Source organism: Rhinatrema bivittatum, chromosome 11 (genome assembly GCF_901001135.1).
Source record: "Rhinatrema bivittatum chromosome 11, aRhiBiv1.1, whole genome shotgun sequence".
NCBI lineage: Eukaryota > Metazoa > Chordata > Amphibia > Gymnophiona > Rhinatrematidae > Rhinatrema > Rhinatrema bivittatum.
Genome location: NC_042625.1, coordinates 95,173,696 through 95,184,316, shown reverse-complemented (window position 1 = coordinate 95,184,316; position 10,621 = coordinate 95,173,696).

Sequence of the window (10,621 nt, the reverse complement as noted above, 5' to 3'; positions counted from 1 at the left end):
CAAGGTCCTCCTGTAATGTATCACAGTCTGCTTGTGATTTAACTACTCTGAATAATTTTGTATCATCCGCAAATTTGATAACCTCACTTGTCATATTCCTTTCCAGATCATTTATAAATATATTGATAGGCCAGGTTTGTGTTTTTGAGAGGAATATCTGCCCCATGCTCTATGTATAATATATATATCCTTCAGTGATTTGTATGGAGCTTTCAGCACATGACTACCGCTCTTAATTTGGGGTACTGCAGTGCGGTTAGACCAGCGAGATGCGCAGTGCCCTTTTCAGTTACACACCAGAAACCTGCGGGCAGCCACCTCTGGAGTGAAAGCCTGAGAAGCCAGTTTTAGTGAGTGGTTTCCAGAGGGCAAAGTGGATTTATTATTATTAAGTCAAACTGAGGCACGGGGAGCCAGAGTGACCTGGCCAGGGACCCACAAAGCCAGTGGCAGTGCAGGATTTGACGTCACTCACTGTGTTTTACGGTGTAGGCCCCAACCACTGCAATAATGGTAAGGTAAGAGGTTGGTGCTCTGTGCCACATGCCTGGCCCTCTTCCTCGGAGCACGAGAAAGCCAGTCTTCACTGGGATAAACACAGCACCGACTTCAGCCACCCCTCAAGGGCCACAGAGGTTAAACTACTTTCTCAAACAATCTGCTGAGTGTGAGGAGGAGACATTACAGCCTTAGTCATGTGAGGAGGGAAGGAGAGAGCACAGGGGGATGTAATGCAAAACCACCCAGCATCTGTCCCTCCGCTTCCCTCTCCATTTGCTGCTGTCTCTAAATCTGCAGGATTCCTAAAGAGGGCGCAGCGCAGGCCATGTCTGTCCCCTTCCAAGCCTTCACGCTCTTTATTCTATTTTTAGTTTCTAAAAGTTGAAATAAGGAAAACAGTTTGCTGAAAGCTACCATCCTTCTGTTACTTGAAATTGTTCACATTGCTGGTTTTGTGTTGATTGCTCTTTTACTATTTAGCAAAGAAGCCCAAACCAAAACAACTGAATACCTTTAATCCCATGAGGACTACAAGTCCCAGAATGCACCAGTCTAGCAAGGTTGCCCTGGATCAAGAGGGAGCTTAGCTCAGTGACTTCCAAATCTGGCCTGTACTCATGCAGCCTGTTGAGTTTTCAGGATATGCAATGAATTTGCATGCAGCAGAGAACCAATGTATGCAGACTTAGCTCCTGCATATTCATTGCGGATATCCTGAAAACCTGACCGGGTTAGATTGAAATGCCAAGGGGGTTACAAAGAACTGCATTTCGGTCCTGTAACAAGTTTGTGCTGTTTCACGCTGTTTCTCTTCCTGCCTTTGCTCTGTAGTGCTTTACCGTCCCTCTCCTACTATGGAAGGGTGTGGGATAGACTTGGAGAAGTTTGAGTGTATTGTCTGGGCTTATGAGTGAAATGCTACCTGCCTGGCGCTTTCTTCATTGCTGTGCTAAGAAAGGCTGCAGACGGTCCTCCGACGAGTGCCCCTGGTGAAAGCCAGAGATTGTCTAATCGAGGCTCATGCAATTACAAATTCTCTAATTACAGCCCACTCAGGGTAATTACAGTTCCCTGGGCAGACAGACAAATATCTCCTTGTTACCATCCCTAAACTCTCTGCACCAAAAGAAGCCAGGAGGATATTAATTAGGATATTTCCACCATGTAAATAGTTACCCTTGGAAAGACGTGGAAGAAACCTTCAGCCGTAAACAGCAGATTGCAGGCACAACATCAGGACTGAGACATTTAAGACAGGAGGAGCCAAGTCTGCATCTTCCATCACTGTAAAACCCTGGTTAAACGCACGTGCAACCAAAGCTTCTTTCTAGGGACATCATGGCAGCAGCGAGCTTGGCCCCAGTATCCAATTTTCCCAATAAAAAAACCAAGAGGGTATTAAATTGAAAGTTGCTTCTGCCATCTGCAGTGTCCTAGGTGGAACTGGAGTGGGCACAGATGACTGCAGTGCACCCTTCAGCTTGCTGTAGGATGCTGTGGTTGCATGGTCTCTTCTGCCTCGCTGCCTCCTGCCTTTTCTGTTGTTGTAGGAAGCTCTGTCACCCCCTCATGGGTCTACATCCACAGAATCTCCCCTCGGGCAGCTTTGTTTCTCTGCCCAGCCAAACCCTGGTCTGATCGGCCCCTCAGCCTTTGGCCTGACAGCATTAGCAGTAGGAAATGAAGAAAGCACAAGAGAATGCCTGGCATTCCTCCATCTGCCAGCCTCAGCCCCCACAAAGTCTTATTTAAGGAAATTGGCAGGGGCACAGCAGTGTACAGCGCATTAATGGTTGGACTGGTGTTCCCTCCTGCCAGAGGATGCCGACTAGGCGCAAATCTTAGCCTGGTTATAACTTGTGCAGATTCCCCCTCCCTGAAGCCATTGGGTTTTTCATTACGTTTCGGAGAGAAGGTGCTCAACATCCCAGCAGAAACCAAAAAAAACAAGTGGTAACTGTAGTTTATTTCTTTTACATATTTAAAATATTTGTGTACTGCCGTCCTGCCCCAAGCAGCGTAGCGTTACTGTATGGAAACCGTATACGCGTGCAACACAATCAAGCACAGCAAAATACAGGCAACATAGGAACATGAACAGCTAAGCTCTTCCTTTTCAGGTTGTACTTAGTTTTGATTTTTTCCTGGCGATTTATGAGGGCTTACTAAAAAAACAAGAAAAACTGAGTGCAAAAAGCGCCTGCCACAACTCCTGACTGGTGTGCAGGGCCCGCTTATCCGGAAGAGCAGAAGGCTGCTTAGGATGATTTGCTAGAGCCTGGATGTGGGAAGGGGCCAGGAGAACGGCGCTGATCTTCCAGCTCTCTCCAAAGCTGAATGCCACATCGGCTTCCATCAGGTGTCGTGGCATCACAGGAGAGGCCCCCCCTTACAATTTGTCCCCAGCAAGCCCCAGAAGGGCCTGCAGCTTCCAAGCGCAGCTCAGCTGCGGTGCCCACCTTTGTCATGGAAATGAGGGAGGGGAGCTTGCCTGGCAGTACAAAGGCACCCGGAGGCAGTGCTCCTAAATCATATGCAGTGTGTGAAGAGCTGAGGCTGCTCCCCAGCAAAGCAAGGCCCGACCCAGAGGAGAGCAAATAGTTTACAAGAACTAGTTTAAGGGGCTAGGAGGGCTGGGTATTGGTTTCAGTACTTAAAGCGGGTAATTGTTTTACATACATAAGATTTGATTTTAAGATGTAAGCACCACGTACTGCATGAAATCATGTTTTATTCAGAAAGAAGCTTTTGCTTCATGAGGGAGAGTCAGGCCCAGCAATGTGACTGAGTTGCAGAGGGAGGAGTAGCCTAGTGGTTCGAGTAGCAGGGCTGTGAGCCCGGGAAGCCAGGGTTCAAATCCCACTGCTGCCACTTGTCGTGACTTTGGGCAAATCATGTCCGATCCAAACTTAGGGGGTCATTTACTAAATCTTCTCTCCCATTCCGTGTCTATGGGAAAAATGTCCTCCAGGGACAGAATCTGAATAAAATCTGCTTTGGAATGGAATAAAAATCAAGGGTTTCATTATTGCTTCCTTTCCCTGCTTGGGTTCTGGAAATCCTGCAGACATTCAGCACAAGCAGGGTCCAGGCTCTGGGATGCAGAAAAATAAAGGTTAACCAAAAAATGGATGAGGCGCTCCCTTTTTATTGGGCGAACTTAATGCATTTCTTTACTGGCTCTCACGCGCAGGTACTGTCTGCAGGGCAGAATTCAAATGAACAAAAGGTGGCATTAGCAGGAGATATAAAGTAGCGTGGTTACCATAAGTGAATCATGAAAGGCCTTGCAGTGCTGGAGGGAGGTTTGTCCGGCGATCAGGAGACAGGCAATATCATTTTACGGATCCTGATCTGATTTTTATTGAGTCCTTTTTTGTCAGTTCAGAAGCCTTGCATTCCTGGATTATCATCCACGGTGCTGCTGCCCTGGGGTTTCCCTGTGGTGTTTGATTAAAAAGAGAAGAAGGGGTGTAATTCTGCTTTGGAAGGCACCAAACCCAGGCTCAGCAACACTGGATCATTTTATCTAGCACACCACACCGCTAGAAGTGTGCTTGGAAAATGCTTTCCGTCTTTTTGATCATTTGTGAATCATAAAAACCTGGCCTTGGCAAGCTTCATTCATGGGGGAATTAGTGATCAGTTAGTGATAATGAGCAAGGGGTCAAAGTGCAATGGATACTCGCCTTATTCATAGAAACAGAGAAATGACGGCAGAAAAGGACCAAACGGTCCATCCAGTCTGCCCAGCAAGCTTATGGTAGCATCAGCCACCCCATACCGTCAAAGTCAGGGTTCTTGTTGGTTGCTGTCTGAGTACAATTACCACTTACTTGCCAGATTCTTATGGCCTGGATTGGCCACTGCTAGGCTTGATGGACCCTTGGTCTGACCCAGTATGGCATGCTCTTATGTCCTTATGTTCTTACCTCTTTCCATTGAAGCAGAGAGCTGTGTTGGAGTTGCATCATCTCCATGCTTATTTGTTTTCCCAGACTGTAAAATTTATGTCTTTGTTGGTTGCTGTCTGAAATTAATTCCGGTTTTCCTTCTGCTGTTAAAGCAGAGAGCACTGATGGAGTTGCATCAATACTATGAAGGCTTATTGGTTAAGGGCAGTAAGTGCCTCACCAGCAAGTTATCCCCATGCACTCTTTTCCTCATTCCCATCCTCTAGGGATCCACAGTGTTTATCCCACGCCTCTTCCACCTCCTCCGGAAGGGCATTCCAGGCATCCACCACCCTCTCCGTGAAGAAATATTTCCTGACATTGGTTCTGAGTCGTCCTCCCTGGAGTTTCATTTCATGACCCCTAATTTTACTGATTTCTTTCAAATAGAGAAGGTTTGTCGATGGTGCATCATTAAAACAACATTAACATTTTTTCTTTCTGTGAAACCATTCAAAGCAATGTACAAACAGCAAAATAAACTTATGAAAACAATACAAAATAACCCACTTCCCAATCTCCAAAACCTCAACCAGCCACCTGCCCTCACCCCAGCTACCCAGGTAAATACCCACTACCTCCTCTGAAAAGCTGCGTGAAAAGAGCATGCTCAGGTCGTCTTTCTGAAATGTGCACACTCCTTAATATTGCAGCGGGAGTTCATTCCTATCTGAAGATGTGCTTCCTTCACCCTTCCTGTGAGAAGTGTAAACAACCAAACACGAACACAGATATCCCGGCCCCAGCCAGTGAAGACCATTGAAGGGGAGCACCGTAATTTTAATTTGTACCCTAAATTCAACTGGTACAGCGACGGTGCCCGTGCACCAACCAGAATCTTGTGGCCTCATGACCTCTGGCAAACTCACTGGGCACATCAGCACATGAATACGAGGAGGAGATTCTGGCAAGTGCATTCTGGATTTCCTAGAATATTATTTGCTTGAAAGAGAAGATGAACAGAAAGAAAAGATGACCAAATATTGAGGTCCATTTATAAAGCATTTCCCTGACCCACTGCCGCTTGGGCTGGATGGCAGCACCCTGGCGCTGTACTGAATGGAAGCCCGATTGATGGTCCATAAACATGACAAGATCTAGTGCAGCAAATCGCAACTTGAAAATCTTCAGATGCATTTACTTGGACTTTGATAATCCTGAAACCATAAGCTCTAACTCCACTCTCTCGAGGTCCCTTGAAGGTATAAAGGTTCTTTTCTCTTTCATTTGCCCGTTTTCCTTGCTGTGAACTCTGCCTTCCAGGGCTCTTCCTTCATGGGGAAGCACAGGGCCAGGGAGACGTCAGTTGTGCAGCCAGGGTTCACCTTCCCAGTTAGCTAAGGACTGATGGAGCGGAGATCCTCGGGCTTTTCAATCATTGCATCACAGCTGGACCTGACACCATTCAGGGCTCCCTCTTTATAACACACACAGGCCGATGAGGTACCGCGTACTCAGGCTAGCGCACAGGTTAACCCGCAGCTGTACACGCGTCCATAACTCCTGATGCAATAAGGGAAGCAGTGTGCCCAAAATGTGCGTCTATGTGCATGAGGCTATTAGCTATTACCCCCCTCCCATGTAAAAAAATAACTGCACCCATGGGTACATTTTAACCCTTGAAAATTAACGCCAGCCCCAGAGCTGGCATTAAGTTTTGAGGAGCCCCAAAAGTTGAACTAAAAAGCAGAAAATACTTAATAACATGGGGATATTAAGTCAGAGGAACCACAGAAAGCAGCATCTGTGAAAAAAGAAAAGTCTCGACAGTGGTCAGGTTAGGAAAACGGGCTCTCAGTATACGAGCGTCCATTTTCCTAACCTGTGGCTGTGCAAGGGTTAAGAAAATAGATCCTCATAAATTGAGCGTCCGTTTTTCTAACCCGCACACAGCCACTTCTCCTAGGGACGCACAGTTTCCCCTGGCACATCCTTTTTAATGTAGCAGCTCTTGCTGACAGCATTGCACGCCCGGGAGAGGTGGATGGGCGCCCGTTTTCCCCCTGCAGACGGTGCATCCGCCTGATAGCGGGAGCCGGGAAGTGAGAGAGGTGGATGGGCGCCCGTTTTCCCCATGTAGACGGTGCATCCGCCTGATAGCGGGAGCCAGGAAGTGAGAGAGGTGGACGGGCGCCCGTTTTCCCCCTGCAGACAGTGCATCCGCCTGATAGCGGGAGCCAGGAAGTGAGAGAGGTGGGTGGGCTCCCGTTTTCCCCACGCAGACGGTGCATCCGCCTGATAGCGGGAGCCAGGAAGTGAGAGAGGTGGACGGGCTCCCGTTTTCCCCACACAGACGGTGCATCCGCCTGATAGCGGGAGCCAGGAAGTGAGAGAGGTGGACGGGCTCCCATTTTCCTCACGCAGACAGTGCGTCTGCCTGATAGCGGGAGCCAGGAAGTGAGAGAGGTGGACGGGCGCCCGTTTTTCCCCCTGCAGACGGTGCATCCGCCTGATAGCGGGAGCCAGGAAGTGAGAGAGGTGGACGGGCTCCCGTTTTCCCCATGCAGACGGTGCATCCGCCTGATAGCGGGAGCCAGGAAGTGAGAGAGGTGGACGGGCTCCCGTTTTCCCCATGCAGACGGTGCATCCACCTGATAGCGGGAGCCAGGAAGTGAGAGAGGTGGACGGGCGCCCGTTTTTCCCCCTGCAGACGGTGCATCCGCCTGATAGCGGGAGCCAGGAAGTGAGAGAGGTGGACGGGCTCCCGTTTTCCCCATGCAGACGGTGCAGCCGCCTGATAGCGGGAGCCAGGAAGTGAGAGAGGTGGACGGGCTCCCGTTTTCCCCATGCAGACGGTGCATCCGCCTGATAGCGGGAGCCAGGAAGTGAGAGAGGTGGACGGGCTCCCGTTTTCCCCACGCAGACGGTGTATCCGCCTGATAGCGGGAGCCAGGAAGTGAGAGAGGTGGACGGGCTCCCGTTTTCCCCACGCAGACGGTGCATCCGCCTGATAGCGGGAGCCAGGAAGTGAGAGAGGTGGACGGGCTCCCGTTTTCCCCATGCAGACGGTGCATCCGCCTGATAGCGGGAGCCAGGAAGTGAGAGAGGTGGACGGGCTCCCGTTTTCCCCACGCAGACGGTGCATCCGCCTGATAGCGGGAGCCAGGAAGTGAGAGAGGTGGACGGGCTCCCGTTTTCCCCATGCAGACGGTGCATCCGCCTGATAGCGGGAGCCAGGAAGTGAGAGAGGTGGACGGGCTCCCGTTTTCCCCACGCAGACGGTGCATCCGCCTGATAGCGGGAGCCAGGAAGTGAGAGAGGTGGACGGGCTCCCGTTTTCCCCCTGCAGACGGTGCATCCGCCTGATAGCGGGAGCCAGGAAGTGTAAATGCCATAAAGACAATTAGCTGTAGCTGAATGTGTGCAGCGAGAGTCAATATGAGTTATTCGGGACAGGGATGTTAGGGATTTCTGGTGAAAGGTACAAGCTTTTTGGGATCTGCCGGGCCCTTGTGAGCAGGCTTGGCCCCTGTGCTCAATGGCACTTCTTATGCCTGTAACGTGTTGATCGTCCAGTGCTATGGGTGGGCAGAACTACATTAGAAGGGAGTTTGTTACTGGGCAGGTATAGGACTCTCTGGGATCCTGGAGGTTCTGGATAGTGAGGGTCCCACTCTTGAACCCATCTTTGCTTCAACCTATTCTTTTGGGTGTAGAAGTAAAACCCAGACACACAAATCAAAGAAAATCCTCCAAACTCTAAACAGATAAGAGTCCAGCTATGCACTGCCACCCCTCCAGTCCCTGCTAAAGAAAGTAAAACAAAACTTTCTAATCCTTTGACAAAGATGCCGGACTGATGAGTTGAACTCAAAGGAAGAGAAGCAGCTTAACCTTCAGAAGGTATTGAGGGCAGTGACCTGCAGGGTCAGGGGATCAGCTTAATCCCGGGGGCACAGCCCAGACTGCAAGCAAAGCCAATGAAAGATAACTCGGTGGGGGAGGGAGATGTGCCCCCTGCTGCATTTTTGCTCACCTCCTCAGCCATGAGGTGTTTCTAGCAGCCAAAGCCCGCCCCAGCCATTTCCCAGTAGCAGCTGGACGACTGAAACGCTTAGCGAGCCACGATGGCATGAGCCGAGAGAGCAACTTTCACTGGCTCTCCACTTGTTGCCACACCATTTTGACTCCTGCTAGTATTCATTAGGTATTAATGCTGTGCTGTGGAAGAGTCAGGCCAAGGTCCCTGAAGACGAGAGCCACATCTGGATCCCAGGCATTGCTTGCCTGAAAGTCGTGCAAAGGCCAACACTCGCTGGAATCTTTCAGCCCTTAAGGGGTTAATGAGCCAAGCCTATCTGGGATGAGCACTTATGATCCTCAGCTGTGAAACAAATGAAAGGAAAGCCAGAAATCAACTGGGATTTATGAGCTTGCAGGAAGTGAAGTGAAGGCCAGCATAGATCTTTCTGCCATCAGATCTTCTGTGTCTGTGTTTCTGTAACTGTGCAAAACTTGAAGCTTCATCAAGGAGTAACCAAGGTACCACCCCCTCTCCCAGCCACAGTAAAAGTGCCTCGATTTAAAAGTTACACGCTCCTTTGGAGGGAGTATGACTGAGTAGCTCTGTCTCTCTAAAAGGAATTTCAGCTTCCAGCAGTCCTGCTGGGGAGGCAATCATTATATGAGTTTTACCAAGCTCTTAGCTGTACTGCAATTAATACAAATGATCATTAATACTGCTCTTATTACTGGCACTGCTGCTCTCATGACAAAGCACACTTAGATGATGACAAGAGTCTTGGTAAGAAATGCTTAAAGAAAATTACCAAAGGAATGAGCAGGATGCGTGAGCAAATGCAGAACAGAGCTGGAAGGGACACTGGTCACTCTCGAACTAATGAGCCACCCTAGCAGGGAGCAAAGAAACACATCACTTATTGCAGCGTTTTAAAAATAGATTTTGCATGAGATCACTTGGTTCATCAGCAGTTTTTTCCACAGCATGTTCCCCTCCGGTGGTTGAGTCCTTCCTCTAGGTCCTGCTGTGTCACAAGAGGGTTCTGGTGACATGGGTCAGCCGCCTCTGTACTACCCCCGAGTGACTCTGGAGAAACAATCCCTGGATCCCGACACTGCAACAGCAACCAGTCTGGGTTGCAAGTACCCAGCAAATCCCACAAAGTAGATCTAATTCCTGTTATTCAGTCATGGACGTCTCCTGCAGGTTTTTGTCCAAACCTCTTCTAAGCCCCGCTGCGCCGGTCACCTTGATCACATCCTCTGGCAACAGATTCCACAGCCTGACTGTGCGCGGAGTGAAAAGCACTTTCTGCCGTCTGTTCTGAATCTGCTGCTGGTCACTCCCACGGAGTGTCCTCGTGTTTTAGTATGTGCAGTATCATGGTGCCTGGCACGGAGGAAATTACTAGCATGGAGTAGTGTTAGGATGACTGATTCAGTGGGGGGCATGACCCAAGGCGAAGCTCTCTCCTGTCGGGCTTTGTAACATGGCAGATGATGGCAGGCAGGGCCCCACTGATCCATCCAGCCTGACCCGTTCTCTTCCTCTCTGGTTTTCTACCAGTTTGGGTAGATGAGCAGATAAATTTCCATTCCAGTACTTATATGTTGGCTCAAGTTATAAGTAGGAGGGGATCCTCTGAAAGGTAAAAGCCTACCAAGGATGCAAAATTTCTGGTGACAGCCTTCATGTGATCTCAGTAACATAGAAGTGACGGCAGAACAGGACCAAATGGTCCATCCAGTCTGCCCAGCAAGCTTCTTATGGTAGTACCTGCCGCGCCGTGCAGGATACCCCCATGTCTCTCTTGAGGCCAGCAACTGCTGCTCTGTGCATTTATCCCCAAGCCTTATGATAACCCAAGCTAGCAACATTTTTACTGGGCGATGAGACTCCTTGAAAATGCAAACAGTGCTTCTTGAATGTGCTTTGCTTATGGACTTGGTCGTAGAAGCAGTCCTGTCTACTTTCCTTATGTCTGAGCATCAGCAACCAGAATGTAAATGTCAGGACTCATAGTGGCTGTCTCCGAATCCAATTTCTCTTTCCTCGCCCCCCATAGAAGCAGACAGCGATGTTGCAGTTGCCTCCAAAGCATGGAGGCTTGTTGGCTAAGGGCAGTAACTGCTGCTCTGTGCTGGTTACCCCCATGAGTATGGGTTCCCCAGACTGTAAACGTTGCTGTCTGAATCCAATTCTCCTT